The following is a 17,866-nucleotide window of genomic DNA, read 5'->3' as shown; positions in this document are numbered from 1 at the left end:
TATGAGATAGTCCTTGGTTGATTTATAGAATGCTCATTGCACTTCACTTAAATCTTTTGAGTATGGCTTTATAGAATGCTTCATGTGCTTCACTTATATCATTTAAAGTTTGGATTGCCTGTTTCCCTTCACATAGAAAACCGCCATTTGTAGAATGCTCTTTTGCTTCACTTATATTTGTTAGAGCATGGGCATATCTTTTGCAGAAAGAATTAAACTCTCTTGCTTCACTTATATCTATTTAGAGAGATGAAAGGAATTGGTCATTCACATGGTTAGTCATAAAATCCTACATAAACTTGTAGATCGCTGAATATGATATGTTTGATTCCTTGCAATAGTTTTGCGATATAAAGGTGGTGATATTAGAGTCATGCTAGTGGGTAGTTTTGGATTGTAGAAATACGTGTGTCGAAGTTTTTGATTCCCGTAGCATGCACGTATGGTGAACCGTTATGTAACGAAGTTGGAGCATGAGGTATTTATTGATTGTCTTCCTTATGAGTGGTTGTCGAGGATGAGCGATGGTTTTTTCCTACCAATCTATACCCCCAGGAGCATGCACATAGTACTTTGTTTCAATGACTAATAGATTTTTTCAATAAGTATGTGAATTCTTTATGACTAATGTTGAGTCCATGGATTATACGCACTCTCACCCTTCCATCATTGCTAGCCTCTTCGGTACCATGCATTGCCCTTTCTCACCTCGAGAGTCAGTGCAAACTTCGCCGGTGCATCCAAACCCCATGATATGATACGCTCTATCACACATAATCCTACTTATATCTTCCTCAAAACAGCAACCATACCTACCTATCATGGCATTTCCATAGCCATTCCGAGATATATTGCCATGCAACTTCCATCATCATCATATACATGACTTGAGCATTCATTGTCATATTGCTTTGCATGATCGTAAGATAGCTAGCATGATGTTTTCATGGCTTGTCCGTTTTTTGATATCTTTGTTATGCTAGATCATTGCACATCCCGGTACACCGCCAGAGGCATTCATATAGAGTCATATCTTTGTTCTAGATATCGAGTTGTAATATTGAGTTTTAAGTAAATATAGTGTGATGATTATCATTATAGAGCATTGCCCCATCAAAAAAGAGAGGCCAAAGAAGCCTAAATAAAAAAGGGGGGCCAAATAAGCCCGCCCAAAAAAAGAAGGGGCAATGTTACTATCCTTTCACCACACTTGTGCTTCAAAGTAGCACCATGTTCTTCATATAGAAAGTCTCCTATATTGTCACTTTCATATACTAGTGGGAATTTTCATTATAGAACTTGGCTTGTATATTCCAACGATGGGCTTCCTCAAATGCCCTAGGTCTTCATGAGCAAGCAAGTTGGATGCACATCTACTTAGTTCCAGTTTGAGCTTTCATACACTTATAGCTCTTAGTGCATCCGTTGCATGGCAATCCCTACTCCTCACGTTGACATCAATTGATGGGCATCTCCATAGCCTGTTGATTAGCCGCGTCGATCTGAGACTTTCTCCCTTTTTATCTTCTCCACACAACCTCCACCATCATATTCTATTCCACCTATAGTGATATATCCATGGCTCACGCTCATGTATTGCATGAAAGTTGAAAAGGTTTGAGAACATCAAAAGTATGAAACAATTGCTTGGCTTGTCATCGGGGTTGTGCATGATTTGAATATTTTGTGTGATGAAGATGGAGCATAGCCAGACTATATGATTTTGTAGGGATAACTTTCTTTGCCCATGTTGTTTTGAAAAGGCATGATTGCTTTTTTAGTACGCTCGAAGTATTATTGTTTTTATGTCAAATGATAGACTATTGCTTTGAATCACTCGTGTCTTAATATTATTTGCCATGATTAGATACATGATCAAGAATATGCTAGGTAGCATTCCACATCAAAAATTATCTTTTTATCATTTACCTACTCGAGGACGAGCAGGAATTAAGCTTGGGGATGCTGATACGTCTCTGTTGTATCTATAATTTTTGATTGTTCCATGCCAATATTCTACAACTTTCATATACTTTTGGCAACTTTTTATATTATTTTTGGGACTAACATATTGATCCAGTGCCCAGTGCCAGTTCCTGTTTGTTGCATGTTTTATGTTTCGCAGAAAACCCATATCAAACAGAGTCCAAACGGGTTAAAAACGGACGGAGAATATTTTTGGAATATTTGTGATTTATCGGAAGAAAAATCAACGCGAGACGGTGCCCGAGGGGGTCACGAGGCAGGGGGCGCGCCCCTGACCCTCCTGGGCACCCCGTAAGGCGGTTGATTCTCTTCTTTTGTCGCAACAAAGCTAATTTTCGTTGAAAAATCTGGGCGAAGGTTTCAACCCAATCGGAGTTACGGATCTCCAGATATATAAGAAACTGTGAAAGGGCAAAATCCTAGAACGCAGAAACAGAGAGAGACAGAGAGACAGATCCAATCTCGGAGGGGCTCTCGCCCCTCCCACGCCATGGGAGCCAAGGACCAGAGGGTAAACCCTTGTCCCATCTAGGGAGGAGGTCAAGGAAGAAGAAGAAGAAGAAGAAGAAGAAGAAGAAGAAGAAGAAGAAGAAGAAGAAGAAGAAGAAGAAGAAGAATAAGAAGAAGGGGAGCTCTCTCCCCCTTGCTTCCGGTGGCGTCGGAACGCCGCCGGGGGCCATCATCATCACCGCGATCTACACCAACACCTCCGCCATCTTCACCAACATCTCCATCACCTTCCCCCATCTATATTCAGCGGTCCACTCTCCCGCAACCCGCTGTACCCTCTACATGAACATGGTGCTTTATGCTTCATATTATTATCCAATGATGTGTTTCCATCCTATGATGTCTGAGTAGATTTTCGTTGTCCTACCGATGATTGATGAATTGCTATGATTGGTTTAATTTGTTTATGGTTATGTTGTTTTCCTATTGTGCCCTCCATGTCGCGCAAGCGTGAGGGATTCCCGCTGTAGGGTGTTGCAACACGTTCATGATTCGCTTATAGTGGGTTGCTTGAGTGACAGAAGCATAAACCCGAGTGAGGGGGTTGTGGCATATGGGATAAAGGGGACTTGATGCTTTAATAATATGGTTGGGTTTTACCTTAATGATCTTTTGTAGTTGAGGATGCTTGCTAGAGTTCCAATCATAAGTGCATATGATCCAAGAAGAGAAAGCATGTTAGCTTATGCCTCTCCCACATAAAACTTGCTATCGGTCTAGTAAAGTAGTCAATTGCTTAGGGACAATTTCACAACTCCTATCACCACTTCTCCACACCCGCTATATTTACTTTATTGTTTCTTCATCTAAACAGCCCCTAGTTTATATTTACGTGCTCTTTATTATCTTGCAAACCTATCCAACAACACCTACAAAATACTTCTAGTTTCATACTTGTTCTAGGTAAAGCGAACGTCAAGCGTGCGTAGAGTTGTATCGGTGGTCGATAGAACTTGAGGGAATATTTGTTCTACCTTTAGCTCCTCGTTTGGTTCGACACTCTTACTTATTGAAAGAGGCTACAATTGATCCTCTATACTTGTGGGTTATCACCGCATTACGTACCTTGACAGCAGTCGGGTGCTCGATGCGGAGCTTCGCCAACTCCTCCTTCTGTTCCATGACGAGGGCATGCAACATCTTCATCGAGGAACTACTATTCTCATGCAGCTTCTTCCAGCCGGCGTTCTTCTCCTTCAACAGGTCGAGCTCGTGGCAGAGCTTAGCCTTGTCCTCCTGAAGTTGCAGGATTTCACTGGTCGCCTTCTTCTCCGAGGCAATGCTCTTCTTCAGCAGCATCACCAAGATGGCGGTCAACTCCCCTTACTTATTGAGCTCAGCGGGCATGTCGTCGAGGCTCTCCTTCAACAGCTCCACCAAGCCGTGGATGAACTCCTTCTGCTTATTGAGGTGCTTATTGAGCTGATCGGGCATGCCCTCGAGGCATAACGACTCCAGCGCCACCGGCTCGGCATGTTTGCCTCCACGGCTAGGGCGCTCCTGGGAGCCATCGCATGCCCGTGAGAGATCTTTCGAGGTCTCTGTGTGGCGGCGAGCCCTCTCTTTTTTTCGCAGCCTTGGTTACCGCTCCCTTTTTACGAGTAGTTCTTGACCTAGAGCTCTACTCACCGGCCATGGCAAGGATGGTCGAAGAAGAAGCACTTATGAGGAGGAAAGGTTGAGTAATTTTTGGTTAGGTAGTTCCCCTTTTTATAACCTAAGTACTAGCACTAGTACTAATACCTGCATAGTGGGAACACATTCAGGTTTGGTACGTACTAGTAGGTGTGAGCAGGCTTGCACTTAATTGTAGCACTAGTATTTTCATATGTGATGGGAACAAGGTAAAGATCAATTGATGGTTTTGGTTTTGAGGCCTGAAACGGCTCCCGATGAGTTTAGTGGAACATAAATTTCAAGTAGACTACACTGCTCAAATGCGCAAATATTATGTTACTGTCAAAAATTGGCACAAAATACGAAGGAGACCAATGGAAGTACTACTAGTAACCCATGATTTAACTACTCGCATGCGCGCAGTGGAGTAGTAATGTCTTTCTTCCGCCCTCACGTCCACTCAATTTGCATGCGCTGTATTAATTGACCATCAATGAAGTGAACGCATTTACACGCGTCAAATTATCACATGGGGTGGATCTTGGTACAAAATTGCGTCCGCCCGTGTACCCGCATGTGCGTGCGAGGGAATGAGTGCATGCGTGGCATGTGTGCACATCTTCGCTTCGTGCATGTACCACCAGTGTGGCTCAGGGAGGACGAGTACATTCTTCTGGAATCAATAGCACGTCACTGTGATCAATCCACACAAGGAAGTCGCGAAAACGCCTCCACATGTGCCACGTGGCTTCATGAACTGTAAGAGAGACACTGTGTAGCGTGCCATTGGAATTCTAATTTGCGTGTTTTGCACATACTCGAAGTACTAGTAAGGTACACGTGCATTGCACGCATCAGATTTTGCAACCAAATTATGAATAAATACCACGCTATAGCGTGTAAGCTCTGAGTCATATATGCCTGATGTAGGCCTTCGTTTAATTCTTATAGTTCATATCATTCAAAATCAATTAGTTTTTATAAAAAAAAGCTAGGGCCTCTTGGATTCGTAGGATTTCAAAAACGCGGGAATAGGAAAAACATGGGATTATAGTGGAATGTCATCTTGAATCCTATAGGATTGTACGAGTGTTTGGTTGTGCATAGAAAAAACGCAGAATTATTTCAAAGAGATTTGAGTGGATGGGATGTTTCCTATGAAATCTAGTGCAAATGAATCATATGGAAAAATTCCTATGGTTTACAATCCTACGAATCAAACAACCAAGATAGGAAAAATTCCTAAGGATTAGAATCCTCCAAAATTCCTTTGAGAATCCTTTGAATCAAAGAATCCCTTAATCTATTTTATGATTCATGGAATTGTGCGTTGTAAAGCATAAAGTAAAAACAACTAATGGCAATTCAACTAGAAAAAAAGTGTGGGCGGTTATGATATGGAAGTTTTTAGAACAAAGGAGAACCACTGTTGTTTTGAGGTTTGTGTATTATGCTTAAGTTCAACCATGGAGTCTGCTAGATTGTCCATCTGGCAAAATCCGGTGGGGGTCTAGAAGATGGTGCAAGGGGCCGATTGGAGGGAGACTATGAAGGAGTGCACAAGTGCGAGATCGATATTTAGAGAGAGAGGGCGAGAACGTGCGTTGTTGCGCATAGTGGCGGAGCCAAAAATAAATGAGCTAGGGGGCCAAGCATTGCTAATCCTTTACGAGGAGGGCCAATTCATGAACTTAAACCATTTTTACCAGCAATTTTCTAATGATCACATTCATATTAGCCCCGATACATAGTGATGTTAGGGGGGCAGGGCCCTTGCTGCCCCCTGTCTTCGCCATTGTGCACGCATCTGAGAGATGAAGCAGAAGGCATGGATGATGAGAGCGGGACGTTGGATATATAATTAATGTGGGTGTATTAGCTATATACCTATATAGAGAGGTATAGATTGATCGATGTGGACGTGGGAAAGAGGGTGAGACCTCACTAGATATATAGATTGATCGGTTTGTGTGGAAAACTATGAAATACCTAGCTATACACACACACACATAGAGGAACATCGATCGTTGCGCATGCATGCGTGAGAGATAAAGAATGCCCGATATGATGGAGAGGGGGATGTGTATGTGTGTCTTCATGGGAGACCGACCTAAAGAAAAAGATTGCATGTGTGCGATGGATAATGCTGACTGGCAGTGTGTGTGCATGCATGCACGAGAGAAAGTTAGTGGTACAATTATAAATAGAAGACGACTGTGTGGTGTAAAAGACTAGGTGAGGTCATAATAAATGTAAAGTTGAATTCAAATATTTGAATAAGAGATCATGATGTTTGAAACCCATGCATGCATGAATATAACGGAGATTTTTGCGGTGTGGTTTGGAAACGAGCATGTTGTAATGTATACACATTGAACAAGGTCAGACTGATTTGAATTTGAGATACCGATGGCAGACATCGTTTGGCCACATTGCATCTGTGCATGGATACACTATTCTAATTGGAGATGATGGTTGGCTTTCGCATCACATATCTATATCTATACCCTATTTTATAATTTTTATATTGTATGCGGGTAACTTTAACTTTGAAAGATGGTCGTTGGATGAGGCGAATCCGATGGTGCAGAGATGGCAAATTTGAGCACTACTGGCCGTTGGATATCATCTAGATTCCACCAGATTTCGCCACATGTACAATCTAGAAGACTCCATGGTTGAACTTAAGCATAATGCACAAACCTCAAAACACAAGCTCTTCTTCTTTGTTCTAGAATCTTCCGTATCAGAATTGCCCAAATGTTTTTCTATATGATTTGCCATTATTTGTTTTTACTTTATGTCTTACAGCGCACAATTCCATGAATCTTAAAATAGATTAGCTTTCTTATAAAAACTAAATGATTTTGAATGAAATGAACTATAAGAATTAAACGAACATCTACATCATGCATATATGACTCAAAGCTTACATGCTATAATGTGGTATTTATTCATAATTTGGTTGCCAAATCTCACGCGTGCAATGCACGTGTACCTTACTAGTCTAAATGGTGTTTGTGTGTGTGTTGTGCGTGTTGAGGTGCGAATTGTCTTTTTTTTGGTACACATTAAGCTTGTTCTCCCAAAATTTCAAGCCGCGCCTTGTTATGTCAAAATCTCAAGCTAGCGTCTCTGTCTATCGTGCTGCCAAACTCCCGCCTCTTCAACCCGCGCCTTGTTACCCAGAAATATTTAAGATATATCTTTGTCTCGTTGTGCTCCGACAACTCCCTCCATCTCAACCCGCGCCTTGCTATTCCAAAATTACAACACGCACGAAAACTCCCACCTCCTGTGAAATCCCGACACGCGAAATGCCCGTGGTACCCCTGAACCGAAAGAACCGCCTCAAATCGGTGGGGGTACTTTCGTAACTTACCCCACATTTTGGGCAAGCACGTCCCTAAGCCATGGTTCCGCACTCCCATCCCATCCGCCCACCCATTCGTACACCAAGGCCGCGAAAACCCCGCCGTTCCGCTGGTTCAGCCACCACGTCCTCCACCTCCAAGGAGTTGCCCCGACGTTCCCCTCGTCTTTCGCACCACCTACATTCCCACACCACTGTCTTCACCTGCACCACCAAAAGAGCATCATCATCACCGTTTCCTCGGATGAAGTTGTGGCCTAATCGGCGCCACCAAAGAGGTTGTACACTAATCGCCGCATTTTCTTCTTGATTCTATCTCACGGTACTGCCGGTGCTTGGTCCCGAGCTGACACGGTGCTGCTCCATCCACGGTGGCGTCGCCGGCCACTTCCTCCGGGGCGTCGCTCCCTCGGTGGCGACATCCACATCAGTAGGAGCTGCTGCTGCTTTAGCTCTCGCTCGCACTGCTGCTCTGCTCTTTCTCTTGGTCCCCTGCCTGGTCTGCTCTTGCTATTGCTCTTGCTCGTGTTGCTACTCTCGCTCTTGCTCTTGCTTGCGATGCTGCTCCGATTTAGCTACACTTCAGTCGACTGAATCGACTTTTGGGTCAGTCGATTTTCAGGGGGTGGGGGGCTCACCGGAGTTAAGGAAGAACCAGCCGCAGCGGGGAGGGGGGCTCGTCGGAGAGGTACCCCACTATCTATCTTAGGGTTCAAGGTGGGGGCGGTGGTCGCCAACAGTGGTGGGGCGGTGGTGTGGGGATCGCCGGAGAAAAAGCTCGGCACGGGGAGGCCTAGAGGGATGGCCAGGGAGGCGGCGGACCGGCGGTGGGGAATGTTTTTGGGGCGTGCGGGGCAGCGCACCGCCGGCCGCGGGCGGCGGGGGCGGCTGTTTGGCTGGTGGTGGCTGGCGGCTCAGGGGGGTGGAGGTTGAAGATGACTGCAGGCCCTTGATTTTGTATCCAACGGCTGCAAAATTGACTGACCAAAGATGAAAAAGCCAGTCGACTACGTGTAGCCTCACCTCTAGTGCGTTCAGTTTTGACAGTAAAATTCCGTTTTGACAGTAAAATTCCGTTTCGACGGTAAAATTCCGTTTCGACAGCAAAATTCAGTTTCGACGGTTAAGTTTAGTTTCGACAGTTAAATTCAGTTTTGACAGTTAAGTTCAGAGATGATCAGCTAATGTATTTTACATCTAGCACTTTGTGGTTATGTATTTTACGTCATCTATTGGAGATGCTATTAGAATTCCACTCAGGTTAACGTTGTCTCTCTTATCCTGCTTCAGCCTCGGCATCGTACAACTCACCAGAGCTGCTCCAATGATGAAACCCTCCATCACAGCGGAGCAGTACCTCGGGCTCCATCTCCAAATGCCTAAGATATTCTTCCCCTCCTCCGATAGCCAAGTCAGCCGGAGCATCCTCACCGGCCAACCCAATCACACTGAGATTGACATGGCTTCGCCAAAGAGCTTGTACACTTGTTACATCTCTTTTTTTACTCTGCATGTTATATATATTGTCCACTAAGCACACGTACTAATGTGAAATACGATTATTTTATCCTACTATATGACAAGCAGTGAGGTACTAGGCAACTTGGCTATCTGTGATGGACTCTCTTGAACGCCATCATTATTTATCTCTCCGGTTTGAGCTGTGCATTTGTCGATGGGCCTGGGAGTTGAGCTAGTAGGGCAGTGGGCTGGGTCCAAAGTAATAGAAGTAGAACAAAAACATTTTTTTTAGTGTAGGATTTTCCTTGCTCAAGCCTGCCTACTAGAATCGCCAGTGCTCGAAAGGAAAAGTGACTGAAAAACATAGGAATTGGAAAGTTTCCTATGGTACTACTTTTCATGAATTTGGTGCAAAGGAATGGAGCAAAGGAAAATTGTAGGATTTGTTCCTTTAGTGTCTCCTTGAAAGAAAAACTGTAGGAATTCTAATTTCCACTTGTCCTCCTTTTCATATTCCTATTCATGAAGCACAAGACTAAAAGATAGTAGCATAATAACATTATAACCGTACATTTTCTTGTGGTTTGACTTAATCTCACCATGCTTCTTTGCATCCTGTGATCTCCCAATTCTTGTGAATCAAACACCCAGATTGGCAGAATCCAGTGTTTTTAAATTCTCTGTTTTGCACGTGCATTCCTATCCTATTCCTATCTATTTTCTATCCCTGCATTGTTAGAATCCTAAAATTCAAACAAGCCCTTACACAATTACTCCTATTACAGATATGTGTCAAAGAAAATCTTGTGTGGTTTGTCCTGCTCCTGCAGCACTGTGTTCCACCCCAGCTCAGCTGCTCCAACGACGGAAGGGTTCACCACAGCAGAGATCCGCTCTCCAGACTGTCTTTCGCCGCCTCAGATCTTCTTGCCGGCCCCAGCAGCCACAACAACTGCATTACCATCATCAACTGAGCAGATGACCTTGAGGACTACACGGGTCCGCAAGAGAGGTCACACTCTTCTGTGTCTGCTTATGTTATGCATCGCTTAATATGATGACATGCTAAATTATCGTCGTGTTCACCTATTAGACTCCGATTAAGGTCCAAACTAATGCTGAAACTTGAGTTTTTAAATGGTTGTGGGGTACATATTGGGGCAACAATCAGTACTGTCTGTCTACTATCTAGTTAATCTCAGGTGTCTACTATGAGTTTCATGTTGGGTGCAAACAAACATTAAAGGAGCCATTTTCTGTATTTTTTAACTAAAGCTATTATCTGCCTGCTATCATTGGTTTTGGGTCTATCCACAGTTTGCTACCATCACTCTGGAGTGCATGCACTCCTTACATAATCCCACTATGTTTTATTCCTATGCATGCCAGTTATTGTACACAATGGAACTGATCATGTAGAGCAAAGGAGACGAGCCTTGCGTGGCAATAAAATTTCATGTAGACGTCGCTCCATGGTGGGCGCAAAGGCAGCCCCCCCTCCACCCATTTCGGATCGTAATCAAGAGGAAGACAATTGTTCTGAGGGGGATTCAGAAGGAGAAGACCACTCCTATTTACCCCATGAGGTCTTCGTTCCAACTTGGCATGCTGATGTTGGTAATATCATGCATATGGTGCCTTGCATTGCTTACTGTATACATCAAAGATGTCATCTGCTTAGTTTAGACATGCTTTGTGTCAATGCCATCTGTTTAGTTTCTTTATCATATATGTGAATCATGCAATGCCATCTTGTTTAGCCATACATCATATATGTGAATTTTGCAATGCCACAATGGTTAGCCAGTCATCTTATATGTGAATTATATCATGCCACATTTTTTTATTACGTGTTAGATTTGTTAACAATTTTAGTACATTCAATTACTCTTCATGTGCATCAGCCATTTGACACGGTCATGGAAAAATCTGGAGTGGAAACAAGGTCTTCAGTGCAGACAATGCTATCTGACAAAGCGCATGTCTTGTTGGTTACAGATAGCTCCTCAGAGGAGGATTCAGAGACAGATGACCAGTCCTATTTCCCCCCTGAGGTGCATGCTCTAACTTGGCAGGGTTATGTTGCTCATATCATGTGTATGGTATCTTGCATTGCTATGTCATTTGCTTAGTTTAGACATGCTTTTTGTGAATGCCACCTGTTTACTGTCTAATTACCATATATGTGAATTATGCAATGCCATCTTGTTGCAAGACATTATATATGTGAATTATGCAATGTTATCTTGTTGCAAGGCATTATATATGTGAATTATGCAATGTCATGTTGTTTAGCCAAGCGTCATATATGTGAATTGTATCATGTCGTCCTTTTTTTATATTTCTCATTGCTTTTGTTGACAATGTTTGTATATTCAACTACTCTTCCTGTGCATCAGCCATTTGAATTGATGATGGAGAAATCTGGAGTGAAAACATGGTCTTTAGAGCAGACAATGCTACCTGCTGAAGCAGATATCTTGCTGGTTACAGATAGCTCTTCAGAGGAGGATTCAGAAGCAGATGATCAGTCCTATTATCCCCCTGAGTTGTATGCTCAAACTTGGCAGGGTTATATTACTCATATCATGCATATGTTGTATTGCAATCCTTAGTTTTTACATCATATACAAAATATTGAATGTCATCTCCTTAGTTGACACATCATATATGTGATTTCCCTCTGCTCACTTCCTTTGTATATAAATCATATATTTGAATTATATCATGCCATGATGTTTACATAGACAACATGTATCTGAATTATGGCATGCCAACCCATTTTCTAAAGACATAATATAGTTATATCATCTCATCATGTTTACATAGTCACCATATTTTAAATTATGTCATTCTATCCGTGAATTATATCATGCCATCATGTTTCCATCGACGGCATGCTTGTGATTTATGGCACGCCAACCACTTTAATAGACACATCGTATAGTTATATCATGTCATCCTATTTATATAGTCATCATATTTTGAAGTATGCCATTCTATCCTATTTAGTTAGCCATCATACATGTGAAATTGTGTCATGCTATCTTGTGTAATTAGCCATCATATATGTGAAATTATGTCCTGCTATTCTATTTGGTTAGACAACATAAATGTGAATTATTTCATGCCCTATTTTCTTCCCTACTATCCATTGCACCTGTCTATCTTACAATGTCTGTACATTCAATTACTTTTCTTGTTTATCAGCCATTTCAATTGGAGGGGGTGATGGCAGTATCTGTGCGAGTAAAAACACGGTCTTCAGAAAAGATCGGGCTACCTATCGATGCAGATAGAACCATGGTTGTACTTGCCCAAGAACCAGCCCCACCACACATAACCCAGACTCATGCAGATTGTACCCCTACCCAGTTGGACAGAGAACCAGCTACACCCCTTCTAACCCCAACCCCAGTAGATAGCAACCCAGTTCTCGTTAACACAGCACCGTCTCCACCACAGAGCACCCAAACACGAGCAGTCAGTAAGGCAACTGCAGTGCCAAAAGCACGAGGACCACCAGTCCGAACCCGAAGTCAACGCTTAAAGCAGAAGAAGAATTGTTCTCAGGTTAGGTTCCGTAGCTATGGTTCATACTACTTTCCTCTTGCATCACTGTATTTACTCATACCAACTAATTTCAAATTTGAAGGATGCAACTGAAACTCCAATGGTGCAATAGGTATGTTTCAAACCTGTTTCTTTAACGTGTTTGCTGTTGCAACTTGCTCTATGTTGATTTCAGTTTCAATTGAATAAATAGTTATGTTCTCATGCCATGCACATTACAAGTGTTGTTATTGCTGTGTAGTTTCCCACACTTATATTCTGTCTATGCTGCTTTGTCTTAAATAGATATGATTCGAACTGTATCTATCTTGATTTGGCAACATAAACTAGAATGATATAGACCATACAATGACCATACTACATAGATATATGTTTGTTTCATGTTGTTATCCTGTCCACCTTACTACTGAACTGGTTTACCAAAATGAGTTTCATATACTACATTGTAAAGTTGTGATGTGTTTGTTTGTTTCTCTTTTAGAACGCGGATAAAATATTGGAGAAAAGTACCCCGTTATGCAATGGTAAAGGAAGTAATGCGGATAAGGTTCAAGATAGTGAGACATCCCTGTCGGTCTCCAAGAAAGCTGATAAAAACTATATTGAAGACACCGAGACAACCCCAAAGTCCTGTCTTGATGTAGTGTTCGAGTTGCTGGCTACTACTGCTAGCACCAGCTCTTCAAACTCGTTGCCTGAATCAGTTCTCAACTTCAAGTTAAAAGAATTGATCAGATGTTATGCAACAGGAAGCCGAAGGACTGAGGAAGTCCCTGCAGAATTCAGATGCATACTTTCTGGTGCAACAGCAAATGCTGGAGGATTTAAGCGCCAAACAAGAGAAAGTTAATAAGCTTGCCAAGCATCTTGCCAGCATTATGGGTACCCAGGATATTGTTTCTTGAGCTCTTCTTAAGTGGTTTCAGTTCTGGACTTGTTTTGCTGCAGCGTTTATTTGCTGCTTTGTTCCCTATATTTGCACTAGTGGTGAACTTTGATGCCTAGTGGATGTAATATGTGTAATAGCCGTGATAGCCTAGCGTAAGTTGCTTGCTTATTTATTTCCTTATTGTCTTGTTTATTTATTTGCTTGTAGTCAGTGCAGTTCTTTTTCCGCGGTTTGCTAGTGGCCGCAATAACATATTTTTTAAAACTAGGCCACAATAACCATGGGCTACATATTTACTGTAGTTATCATGGCCCTCCTACGGGCCGTAGAAACAATGGGCCTTCTATGGGTCATAGAAATAATGGGCCTTATAAGGGTCATAGACACGATGGGCCTTCTACGGGTCGTATCATAAATGGGCCTTCTACGGGCCGTATGATTGGTTGGCCAAACATAGGCCAATAACAGATCGCATTATGGTCGTAAACGGGCTAGAGTTGGAATCGTCCGTTCATGGGCCGACCATAATGGGCCATCGTTAATCGGCCGTATTTGATGACGCTATGAAAACAGCCCAACATATTAACAGGCCACAAACTGGCCGACTGTAACCTTGGGCTGGATTTGGCCCACAAGCAGAAAATGACAGTAACGGGCCGTAAGTAAACGAATGTTGGAAATGAGCCCAAGAATAAATGAGCCCTAAGAAGGTCGAAAGATAACATGGGCTAGAAATGGCCCAACGGAATAACAGGCCGTTAATGGGTATAAAGTGATACACTGTTCATTATGGGACAGTTTCATCATGGGCCGTTAATGGGTATAAAGTGATGCACTGTTTATTACGGGCCAGTTTCACCACGGGCCGTTAAAGGGCCAAGAGTTACAAAGGGCCTCATATGGGCCGAAAGACATCATGGGCCAGAAGTTAAAACAGGCTGGAATCATATTGGATGGCCTAGATGACGCTACTGGGCCTAATTCGGATAGGTCGTAATGGGCCCTGGGTTAGCGGGCTGTAAATGGGCTATATGCGAACAAGTCGTTAACAGGCTTTCCATGGGCTGGCCCGCCACCTTTTGACCAAGTCAAACAGGCCAGCCTTTTCACAGGAATGGGCCTCTGTTGGGCCGTGCCACGTGTCGACATATCATAGGCAGCTTCTGTCCAATGAGTGGATGACATCTGTCCCAACGGTGAGCCAACACGTGTTTCCTCCAGCCAATGATGATTTTACACGTGGAAAATCCCCATTGGTCGGGGCTGTTAACGGGTTATCGGATCCAAAACCGGACCCGTAGCTTAACGGCGTTCCGTTATGGTGGATGCCACGTGTCAGTCGCCCTTGACGAAAGCACTTCTGTGACGCGCGATTTATCGTCATGGAAGTGGACACTTCCATGATGATAATTTTGGAAATGTCATGGAACACTTCTACGACAGCACAGGTATGACTATCTTGATTCTGTCATAAAATCATCATGGATGTACATGCATGACAGAAAATGTGACCTACTGTGACAAACATGTATCATCACAGAAGTGTATTTTTTTGTAGTGTTTAAAGTGAATGCAGCTGTCTCTAAAGCATAACCCCAAAATGATAGCGGTAAATCAATAAGAGAGATCATAGATCGCACCATCTCCAATAAAGTATGGTTACGACGTTCGGACACACCATTACGCTGTGGTGTTCCAGGTGGCGTAAGTTGCAAAACTATTCCGCATTGTTTCAAATGAAGACCAAACTGTAACTCAAATATTCGCCTCCACGATCAGATTGTAGAAACTTGATTTCTTGTTACGATGATTTTCTCTAAAGTTCTTTGAACTTTTCAAACATTTCAGACTTATGCTTCATTATGTAGATATACCAATATCTTCTCAAATCAGGTGTGAAGGTAAGAAAATAATGATATATACCCTCCACGAGCCTCAACACTCATTGGACCGCATACATCAGTATGTATTATTTCCAATAAGTTAGTAGCTCGTTCGTTGTTCCGGAGAACGGAGTTTTAGTCATCTTGCCAATGAGGCATGGTTCGCAAGCACCAAGTGATTCATAATCAAGTGATTCCAAAAGCCCATCAGCATTGATTTTCTTCGTGTGCTTTACATCAATATGACCTAAACGACAGTGCCACAAATAAGTTGCACTATCATTATCAACTTTGCATCTTTTGGCTTCAATATTATGAACATGTGTATCTCCATGATCGAGATTCAATAAAAATAGACCACTCAACAAGGGTGCATGACCATAAAAGTTATTACTCATATAAATAGAACAACCATTATTCTCTGATTTAAATGAATAATCATATTGCATCAAACAATATCCAGATATAATCTTCATGCTCAAAGTTGGCACCAAATAACAATTATTCAGGTCTAAAACTAATCCCGAAGGTAGATGTAGAGGTAGCGTGCCGACAGAGATCACATCGAGCTTGGAACCATTTCCAACGCGCATGTCCAAAGCCAATCTTCGTTTAATCCGTAGCCCCTGTTTCGAGTTGCAAATATGAGCAACAGAGCCAGTATCAAATACCTAGGTGCTACTACGAGCATTAGTTAGGTACACATGAATAACATGTATATCAAATGTACCTTTCACTTTTCCATCCTTCTTATCCGCCAAATACTTGGGGCAGTTCCGCTTCCAGTGACCAGTCCCTTTGCGGTGGAAGAACTCAGTTTCAGGCTTAGGTCATGACTTGGGCTTCTTCCTGGGAGTAGCAACTTGCTTGCTATTCTTCTTGAAGTTCCCCTTCTTCCCTTTGCCCCTTTTCTTGAAACTAGTGGTCCTGTTAACCATCAACACTTGATGTTCCTTTTTGATTTCTACCTCCGCAGCCTTTAGCATTGTGAAGAGCTCGGGAATCATTTTCGTCATCCCTTGCATATTATAGTCCATCACAAAGCCTTTATAGCTTGGTGCCAGTGATTGAAGAACTCTGTCAATGACACTATCATCAGGAAGATTAACTCCCAGCTGAGTCAAGTGGTTATGATACCCAGACATTTTGAGTATATGTTCACTGACAGAACTATTCTCCTCCATCTTGCAGCTACAGAACTTGTTGGAGACTTCATATCTCTCAACTTGGACATTTGCTTGAAATATTAACTTCAACTCTTGGAACATCTCATATGCTCCATGACGTTCAAAATTTCTTTGAATTCCCGATTCTAAGTCGCAAAGCATGGCACATTGAACTATCGAGTACTCATCAACACATGTCTGCCAGACATTCACAATGTCTCCAGTTGCTGGCGCAGGTGGTACACCTAGCGATGCTTCTAGGACATAATTCTTTTGTGCAGCAATGAGGATAATCCTCAAGTTACGTACCCAATCCATGTAATTGCTACCATCATCTTTCAACTTAGCTTTATCTAGGAATGCATTAAAATACAAAGGAACGGTAGCATGGGCCATTGATCTACAACAACATAGACATGCAAAAACTATCAGGACTAAGTTCATGATAAATTAAAGTTCAATTAATCATATTACTTAAGCACTCCCATTTAGATAGACATCCCTCTAGTCATCTAAATGATCACGTGATCCAAATCAACTAAACCATGTCCGATCATCACGTGATATGGAGTAGTTTTCAATGGTGAACATCATTATGTTGATCATATCTACTATATGATTCACGTTTGACCTTTCGGTCTCAGTGTTCCGAGGCCATATCTGCATATGCTAGGCTCATCAAGTTTAACGAGTATTCTGCACGTGCAAAACTGGCTTGCACCCATTGTATGTGAACATAGAGCTTATCACACCCGATCATAACGTGGTGTCTCGGCATGACAAACTGTAGCAACGGTGCATACTCAGGAAGAACACTTATACCTTGAAATTTAGTAAGGGATCATCTTATAATGCTACCGCCATACTAAGATAAATAATATGCATAGAAGATAAACATCACATGCAATCAAAATATGTGACATGATATGGCCATCATCATCTTGTGCTCATAATCTCCATCATCGAAGCATCGTCATGATGTCCATCGTCACCGGCTTGACACCTTGATCTGCATCATAGCATCGTTGTCGTCTCGCCAACTATTGCTACTACGACTATCGCTACCGCTTAGTGATAAAGTAAAGCAATTACATGGCGATTGCATTTCATACAATAAAGCGACAACCATGTGGCTCCTGCCAGTTGCCGATAACTTTGTTACAGAACATGATCATCTCATACAGCAATTTATATCTCATCATGCCTTGACCATATCACATCACAACAAGCCCTACAAAAACAAGTTAGATGTCCTCTACTTTGTTGTTGCAAGTTTTACATGGCTGCTACGGGCTTCTAGCAAGAACCGTTCTTACCTACGCATCAAAAACCACAATGATTTTTCGTCAAGTGTGCTATTTTAACCTTCAACAAGGACCGGCCGTAGTCAAACTCGATTCAACTAAAG

This window comes from Triticum aestivum, chromosome 7B (assembly GCF_018294505.1).
Source record: "Triticum aestivum cultivar Chinese Spring chromosome 7B, IWGSC CS RefSeq v2.1, whole genome shotgun sequence".
Taxonomy (NCBI): domain Eukaryota; kingdom Viridiplantae; phylum Streptophyta; class Magnoliopsida; order Poales; family Poaceae; genus Triticum; species Triticum aestivum.
This window is presented reverse-complemented; position numbering follows the sequence as displayed.